Source organism: Dipodomys spectabilis, unplaced genomic scaffold, assembly GCF_019054845.1.
Source record: "Dipodomys spectabilis isolate Male_0828 unplaced genomic scaffold, ASM1905484v1 ptg000498l, whole genome shotgun sequence".
Taxonomy (NCBI): Eukaryota; Metazoa; Chordata; class Mammalia; order Rodentia; family Heteromyidae; genus Dipodomys; species Dipodomys spectabilis.
The window spans coordinates 2,108,699-2,117,783 of NW_024871175.1; the positions used below are offsets into that span (position 1 = coordinate 2,108,699).

Below are 9,085 nucleotides of genomic sequence, written 5' to 3' on the forward strand. Positions count from 1 at the left end.
CAGCTATCCTGACTTTAAGCCCTTTATCCGAGTCATGCCACTATTTATGTTAGGTTTTTAAAAAATGGTAGCTGAGTAAGAACAGCACCACGCACGTGGTATTCAGGTAAGGGGTAGATTTATTCAGTAGACCTGCTGGGACCAGGCAAGATTGGCACTCCACGTGGCTCGGAAAGGCCTAGGAAAGAGAGAGCTGGGAAAGAGAGAGGAAAGAAAGAGAAGAGAGAGAGCTAGAAAAGAGCAGCGAGAGAGCAGAGAGAGCTAGAAAAGAACACTGGGAGAGCAGAGAGAGAGCAGAGAGCTAGAAAAGAACAATGAGAGAGCAAGAAAAGAGCAGCGGGAGAGTGCCTCTGGGCCTGGGCTAGGCCTTATCTAGGGTATGGGCAGAGGAGGTGTGGCCACATCAAATTCAGATGTGACCTCAGTGGATGCAGATGTGACCTCTTCCAGATGTCCCAGTTGCCTAGGTAATGCAGGTACTGGGTGGAGACTTTGCTGCAAGGAGGGTGGAGTTTGCTCGCCATCCTGGAGCTGACCTTACAAGGACCATACACCATCACTGCCTTCTTAAGTATACCAATATCATCAACAGCAGCACCTTCATATATGGCTGGTTGAGATATACCATTCATAGGGGGTGGTCGAATTACAGGATAAGAAAAAAATAGGCATTTCATCATCAAACTCACGGTCTGAGCCCTCTGTTTTGTGAGGGAGTGATGCTGTAAAAATTGCATTGGCCAGTGAAGGAGCCGAAGGCTGCTTTACTTTCACATTTTCAGGTTCTCCTTTCACTCTGCTAATTTCCAACTCCATATGTTGTAATTTTGATAAAATCAATTCCATTTGCTCAGACATTTTATTTACACTTTCAGTTTGTTCCTTTTCAGCATTTTTTACCTCTTGTTTTTTCTCTGTTAATTGCAATGCATCCTTATCTATTGTGTCCTTAACCTCAGATTCCAATTGTAAACCTAAAATAGAAGGGGTGGCCTCTTTCTTTAAGTCTGCTATTAATCTTTCCTCATTCAAAGCTTTAAAAAGGGTATGTAAAATAGCCCAAATGCACAAAAATCTAATAGGAATCTTTTCCCCTTCTCGAACAGCTCTTTCTACATTATTCTTTACTCGTTTCCAATTATCAACATCTAATGTTCCTTCATCGGGTAACCAAGGATTCCATTCCCTAATTACATTAATACACATTTGTATGTCAGAAGAAGAAATATTTAGACCATAAGCAGCAAGTAAATGTTTAAGCATATGTAAGTACGGAGTAGATTTAACTTGTCCCATCACCCTGTAATTAAAAGTACTTACCTGAATATCCCTTCCTGAATTCAACAATGAAGGGTCCTTGTTTGGGTGCCAGTTGTATCATCTAGTGCCTTGGGGTCTCAGGGTAAGGGTATAGAAATCACCAGGACAAAGGGGATGCAGAGTGCATACAGCAATTGCCACTGCATGGTATGCTTTATTGTTAGTGGGTATTTAAAGACAAGCAAGCATGAACTTTGCCAAGATTTGGTCAGAAGACATTGACACAAAAATTTCAACAGATACATTTTTACTTGACCTATGAGACAATGCCTTGGTATAATATTATTTTTTGGGGGTCTGATCCTGGGGCCTTAACTCTGGGCCTGGGCGCTGTCCCTCAGCTCTTCAGCTCAAGGCTAGAGCTCTACCACTTGAGCGACATCACCACTTCCGGCTTTTTTCTTTTTGCTTATGTGGTGCTGAGGAATCGAACTCAGGGCCTCATGCATGCAAGGCAAGCGCTCTACCAGTGAGCCACCTTCCCACCCCTGTCTTGGTATATTATTGTCTAAACTATTTTAGAGCAAGCTCAAACCACTTCTCCAATCTCAGCAAAATGCTTGACCAGCTGTTCAACTATGCTTAAGCAAGCAGAAGAGCTACTTCCTCAGCTCCCAGGAGTCTGTGTGTTTTGAGATAGGGAGAGAGAACATTTTCCCTCTCTAGCCCAGCATACCAAGAGCTTTCCTAATACTCAAACACAGTCCTCAGATAATCCTGAGGCTGGAGCCTGCATCATTCTGCCCCTTCAACCTATACCCTGAGTCTTCACAGGCTTTTAACTGTAATCTTACAATCTTAGCATCCTGATTATCTATGATATTTAAAAAAGTATAAATATAAATAATATTTCCAAGAATAACAGTGGAGGAAAAATGATGCAACCCAGTTTATAGTGGTGTTCTTTCCAGAACACGGAGGGCATCAGATTAGCAGAGGTGCAGTGTATTTTCACAATGGAGATAAGTTATTCTTGATGTGAATTAAGGGAATTTTGAGTTGCACCCTACAAGTTGGAAACTGGTGGGCTAGGATGACTTTATGGCATAAATCTTGTGATTGATGGTCATGAAATAATAGCTTAATCTGATAAACAACTGCTTACTCTTGAAGAATTAATTATAACATGCTTCATAGTTTTATCCTTTATCAGAATGTGGCTCTTTTTCTGTTCACTTCTCAGTCTGTAACAGCCCATTGGAAAATGCATCTATTGCAGAATTACATAACATGCAAACAGGTATATTTTGAATCTCTCAGGTATGGAATGTTCAGAATTTGAAAATGAGTAGTTATTAGTCATAGGAATTTTGAAGAACACATACATTCTGTCCTCTTAACAACTTATTTACTTTTAAAAGTTATGGGTTTCCATAGAATTAAACTGTTTTCTGTTTTAGTATAAGAAAGTACTAAATTTATTCTATTTTCAAAATATTGGCAAGTATATTGTGAAAAAATTGTCTAGTTGGATATCATTCAAGTTGATGACCCTCTGATAAAGAAGAGGTAATTAATTCAAATTAGATGCCAAATAATACTGATTTTTAAAAAGTTACTACACAAAGAATAATATTTACTATACCAAAACAGTGAAATTTTATTTCATCAGCTTATTTTTTAAATTTAATTTTAATGTGAAAGTGATGTGCACTGGGGTTACAGCCATTGGAAGGTACTGAATACATAACTTTTCAAACTTGTTATCCCCTCTCTCATTTTTCTCACAGTTTTTCCTTCATCCCAATACCCCTCAGACGTTGTAATGTACATTTCCAACTTATTTTCTTGTGAGAATTGCTATTGCATTGGTTTGTTCTTTGTCCTTTGCCTCACCATTTTTTTGTTCCTGTTCCCTTCCCTAATAAAGGTAAATGTATACAAAATACACTGGGTACCAAAATCAAACACAGCAGAGGATAAACCATAGGGGAAAATCTCAAAGAAAATAGAAATCACATAGTACATCAAAAACAACAACCGCAAATAAATATTTCTCTTTCCATATCTTGGAGTTCATTTTGCTCAGCATCAGCTTATATGGTCATATATATGCATAACAAAGGCACTGGAAAATAGTAGTTTCATGGATACTATATCATGAAAACAACATGTTAACACTTTTTGATGGTAAAGGCGGGATTATGATTGGTGAATTCACGGTTCTGATAAAGGAATTTCAAAAGAGCTTTAAAATTTATGACAGATAAATTTTAATTGTTCAAACTTTTTAACAACTTAGCCTATTAAGAACATTTAAATTTGTCTGGGAAAATAGGCTTTCATGCAAAGAAATCCGTGGAGACTTAGCTGAGAGGGAGCAATGTGGGTGAATATGGCTCATTTTCACAGTAAACAAACAAGCCTCACAAACCTTGCTGTAAATCCTGTAGGTTCCCTTGAGAATTGTCCTTACCCAGGAAATATACTCTCACTGTGTGAAACAAGGTTACAATGGAATTTAAATTCAAAGTTCTTTTAAAAAAAGACATCAAAATTTGTGAATTGACATTTAATTACTAAACAGTAATTCTTTGAAAAAGAATGGAAGATGTAATTCAAAATCACTTGACTTTAATAAAAGTATGAGAAAATAGTAGTGAAGAAAGATGAGAGAAACCATAGAGGACTGTTTTCTTTGCAGTGTTGTAATGGGTTCTTGACCTTGTTTCTTCCATTCTATCTTCACAAGCTATAAAGTGTATTTCAGGACTGGAGTAACCAGTTCAGACAAAGAATACTCACAGAATGGGGGCTGGGAAAGTGGCTCAGTGGTAGAGCGCTTGGCTTGCATGCCTGAGGCCCTGGGTTCGATTCCTCAGCATCACATAAGCAAAAAGAAAAAGCCGGAAGTGGAGCTGTGGCTCAAGTGGTAGATCGCTAGCCTTGAGCTGAAGAGCTGAGGGACAGCACCCTGGCCCAGAGTTCAGGCCCTACGATCGGACCCCCCCCCCCACCAAAAAAAAGAATACTCACAGAAGAAAATATTTGCAGTAGATGTAGGTGATTTATAACATTTGACAATCTATTTAAATCTGTTCAAAATTCTCCCCTACCCCAATCTGCCCTCTTTGAACAGTTTGTTTGCTTTTCCCATGACTACCCTTCATTAACTGCTTAAAATTTTGTGAGCTCATATACATACTCTCTAGGGATTGCTGTTTGGTTGTGATTTTTGTGTGTTTTTGTTTGTAGTTGTGTTTTTAACTGAATTTCAAAATGTTGTGCATTTGTGTTACAATTAAATATGTCCACCTAATTGTCCACTGCTCCTGGATCAGAGTCACTCCTTCTATCATTCTCAACCAACCCTTTCTCCAAGATTTATTGCAGATTTGGGACTTCCTTTATTACATGTGTACATTGAGTATTCTAGCTGTACTTGCCCTTTGTTCCATTTTTCATTCATTTTATGTCTTTACTATTATTCCTTTCTGGTTTCAACTTCCAGATAGTGGTTCTGTTAAACTGTCTGTTAATACTTTGAAAGGTTTATATACATTCCATGGAGTTTCAATCCCACATATACTTGAAATGATGTCAGCTTATATTTCCATAATTCATTTATCTGCAATAACAATTTGCAAGACTGGAGACGTGAAGCACCTAGACATGATTTTATTCTCATCGTTTTGTAAGATTAATCTTTAGTCAACAAGAAAGTTTAAAAATCACTTAGAATTTATAGCTAACTACCAGTTTTTATAAATGGCTTTGTACAATGGTGTGTGATTATTTTATTTTACATGGGATGATATTTTCTACTACCTATAACTTTTGGAAAAAGAAGAAAACTAAAATTTACTACTGTAGAGGAATATGATAGCAATAGAAGACAGATTTTATATTTGTCACATCTCTGATCAGTACCCATATTCAAGACTTAAAGTCGTATTTCTTACTATGTTAGACAGATAGGGAAAATATATGATAAGGCAACACATGATAAGGCAACTATTAGTGACTTTTTAAAATGTACCTTCTTATATGATGAAATTTACTTTATTAGCTAATATTTGGGTTTGAATTATGGGAGGATGATGCATTTAAAACATTTCTGGAAGGCACCTACTGAACAATGCAAATGGTGGGAGATACTATTTCTACACTTTAATGAATGGTTGAACTTATTTGTCATTAGTGCTGGGTAAACAAATCAACTCTATTGTAACTTGATTCCTACACTTGAAAAACTTAATGTCACTATCATCTACTTGTCAAGTGTTATTTTGGTGAATATGATTTTAAAAAGTTTATTTGAAAAGTTATATACTTTCAAGAGATTAAATGTAGGTTATCATTGGTTTGAGAATGACAACATTTTTATACTACAGAACCAAGTTTTACTGAAGTACCAGTGTTTTGAAGTACTAAGGGTCTTCTCAATTAATGTTTTTCGAAATTATATTTGACCTCTAAGTCAAGTTTTCCTAGCCTTGGTAGAACAATTATGGATCTAACATTCAGGAATTATTTTTTGGCCTACTTATGCTGGACTGAAATCTTCCATTCATCATTAGGAGATGGGTATTAAAAATAATCTTGTGACATTTGTGATTTTGTTTACTCATATGGGCTGGTCATCTGTAAATTGAAAGTTTGAACTACAGTACTTTCTGTCATATTTTGTGATCTCATCTTTCATTTTAAGTTGCCTTGCATTTCACAATTGCTTACTGCTAATTACTGCAAGAAATTGGGGCACTGAAATATTATAGGAAATGAGAAATTGAGATGGGTCTTCAATTACTTTCTCTTAGCATGTTGCATGGGCCAAGGTGAGAAGTCTTGCCCATGTTATCTGATGATGCAGGTAACTGGGACCTGATATCCTCAGACCCATTGGTACTGCAGAAGAATAATAACTTTTAGGCATCATATCAGCAAAATTTGGGTATAATCAGTAAGAACGCTTCAGAAATATGGAAAAAAAACACTTTGGGACTAGCGAGTTAACACAATAAACACATCAGCAGTGTAAAATCTCTTCTAGATTAGAGGAAAACAATACTGCTTTTTTTTTTTACTATGTGAATTCAGAAGACCAAGAACACTTAGAAGGTATCACAAGTTTATACCGAAGACATTGCATTGATAATTTTTATATTCTAATATATATTCTAAACCTAATTATTTATGTTCCAATCTATTTATGGGAATAATTTTCAAATTATTTGTCAAATTATCAATGAATTCTAGTAAGATTCACTGTGTGAAATTTAAGATCAGCACATATAAATATAAAATATATAAGTATATATAATATAAGAAATTGTTATACAATGTTCCGTTGTGGTTAGGGTATCAAAGGCAACTCTGTTTTAAAGTATTATTCCATTATCTCTACCTCAGTTTTTGGTAGAGTCAGAACTAAAACTTTAACATTTGTAAATTTACAGCGTGGAGGCAAGAGGAAACACTGTGATTAAAATATTACCAATTTAAGGTCTAATATCGAGGAAAAACATATGGACTTCTCCAGGAGCTATGGAAATATTTGGTGATAGAAAGTCAGTAGTGCAAGTTCCTGCCTGGTTGGATGGTAGACAGGCCAGGATATTAAGTAAACATGCATATGAACATTTTTTCACCTTTTTGGCTTTAGCTACTTTAGAAATGATAGGAATAATAAACAATTATATTTTGATAAAATACCTTCTATTCTGAACAATTAGGTCTGAAGTGTTCATCTCTCTATGAACCCTTGTAACTAAGATTACTTTTGTTCCAGTAAGACAATCTATGCTGTCAGGGTAAGATATTCTGTTTGGTCTGTTCTTACATGGAAGAAAGGTAAAGTGTCAGAAAGACATTTGTACCACTGAGACCTCATTTAGGAAATTTTAAGCTGCAGAAGTTTAGAAGTAGCTCTTAAGCAAGGCTTACTTTGAATCCATTAGCTCCACAAAGCTAACTCAGTTGATAAATAAGTACTTGAAAAGCCATTACCTTTGGACTTAGCTATAAAGGCTTCAAATATGATCAAATTTAAAATGAAAACGACAAAATAGTCATTGACAAAAAATTGCAAACGTGAGCAATCGACTAAACAATATAAGTTTTTTCCACTATACATAGAAATTTAGAGAAATAATATCAATAGCATTTTTAGTAACAATAAAGGTTCCTTGTTACAAATAGGCAACCAAGGATATATGCCTGTATAAAGATTAGATCGTTAACTACTTAAATTAAGAGGATACTCCATGCTTCAGCAGCAGGTCTACACAAATTACAACAATACAGAGATTAACATGGCACTTGCACAAGGATGATATGAAAATTTGTGAATTATTCCATATTTTTCATTCTTCAAATGCAAGAAATGAAAAACAGTTATTAAAAAGTTAATTACAGAAATACAAGTGTAACAAAACCTGTAATTCATAGAATTAAAGGTTAGTTTGACATCAGTGTATTAAACCTTCACCTTCGAAAGGCCCTTACATAGCATAACCTTTACAATACTTGAAATTAGATAACATTATCTTTTTATCCCAAAGAAATAAAATAATATAAGGACTTAGGAAAAAGGAATCTTAAACTTTTCCTATATGGAATGTAATCTGAAAGGACATATTTATTAACGAACCTATACATTATAAAAAATGTAGACTTCAAAGTATTATATCTAGAAGACAATGAAATAGATTATGGACTTTATACAAACATAGATACTTTTTTCAGACAAGCACCAGGAATATCTTTAATTTCTATACTATTCTTTTCAAAAGATAAGATAAAATTAAAAAAATCACAAACTCTGCAGAAATCATTATAGATGCATACAAACAACACTTGAATACATTTTGACATCAAAGTCAGGCAATTCACGTGGAAGAATACCATGGAATCCATAAATTTTTAAATTAAGATATTGCTGTTGTTTTGTATTATGAAAATATTTTGTAGGGCCACAAAGGATGGACTGGCACTTTTGAAATTTAAGAAACTTAAGCAAACCATTACTACGTTAGAGAATAATTTGTACAGCCGTCCACAACTTCAAAGAGGTAGTGATACATATTTATGCTTTTGGCAATATCAAATGCAGTTTCTTCCAAGTTGTTCTTCAGTCCCGGTTTTATATCACGTTTCAACAGAAGGAGATACAGTGTATGTTTGCTATTTCTATCCCAAGAAACAATATTTAAGGGGGTCAAGAGGCCTTTAGTTTGGGGATTGGTATCTGCATCATGATGAAGTACAAAAGAATCCATTCTGGTATTATTCCACATATACGCACTGTGCAGGGGTGCCAAGTCATTCAGAATTCTTGCATGAATATCTGCCTTGAGCTACCAACTCATGGACAATATCTAAATGTCCACTCTAGGCTTCCCGATGAAGAGGGGTATACTTACTTCATTTCTTTTTTTTTTTTATTTTTTTTTTATTTTTTTTTATTGTGAAAATACTGTACAGATGGGTTACAATTACATGGGTGAGATAATGCGTACATTTCTATTTAAGTTTTTTTTTTTTTTTTTTTTTTAATTTAATTTAATTTTATTTGTGAACATACTGTACAGAGGAGTTACAGTTACATGGGCAGGATAATGTGTACATTTCTTACCAAGCATTGCAGCCTCCTCCTTTGTTTATCCTTCACATCCCTTCCCAGCCTCCCCCCTCCCCCCCTAATCCCAATCCTTCTCCTTCCTCCCTCCCCCCAGCCCCCCCCCCCACCAACATTGTAAAGTTCGTTTTGGACATGACAACTTGTACTTCTCATTGTTGCAACAGGTCCACCTGTATCCTTAAA

At 35.4% G+C, this 9,085-nt stretch overlaps 1 pseudogene; it reads left to right on the plus strand.

Annotated features, from left to right (window-relative positions):
- The first annotated feature begins 7,526 nt into the window (after positions 1–7,526).
- LOC122098981 lies at positions 7,527–7,626 on the plus strand (annotated as a pseudogene).
- Positions 7,627–9,085: the final 1,459 nt, after the last annotated feature.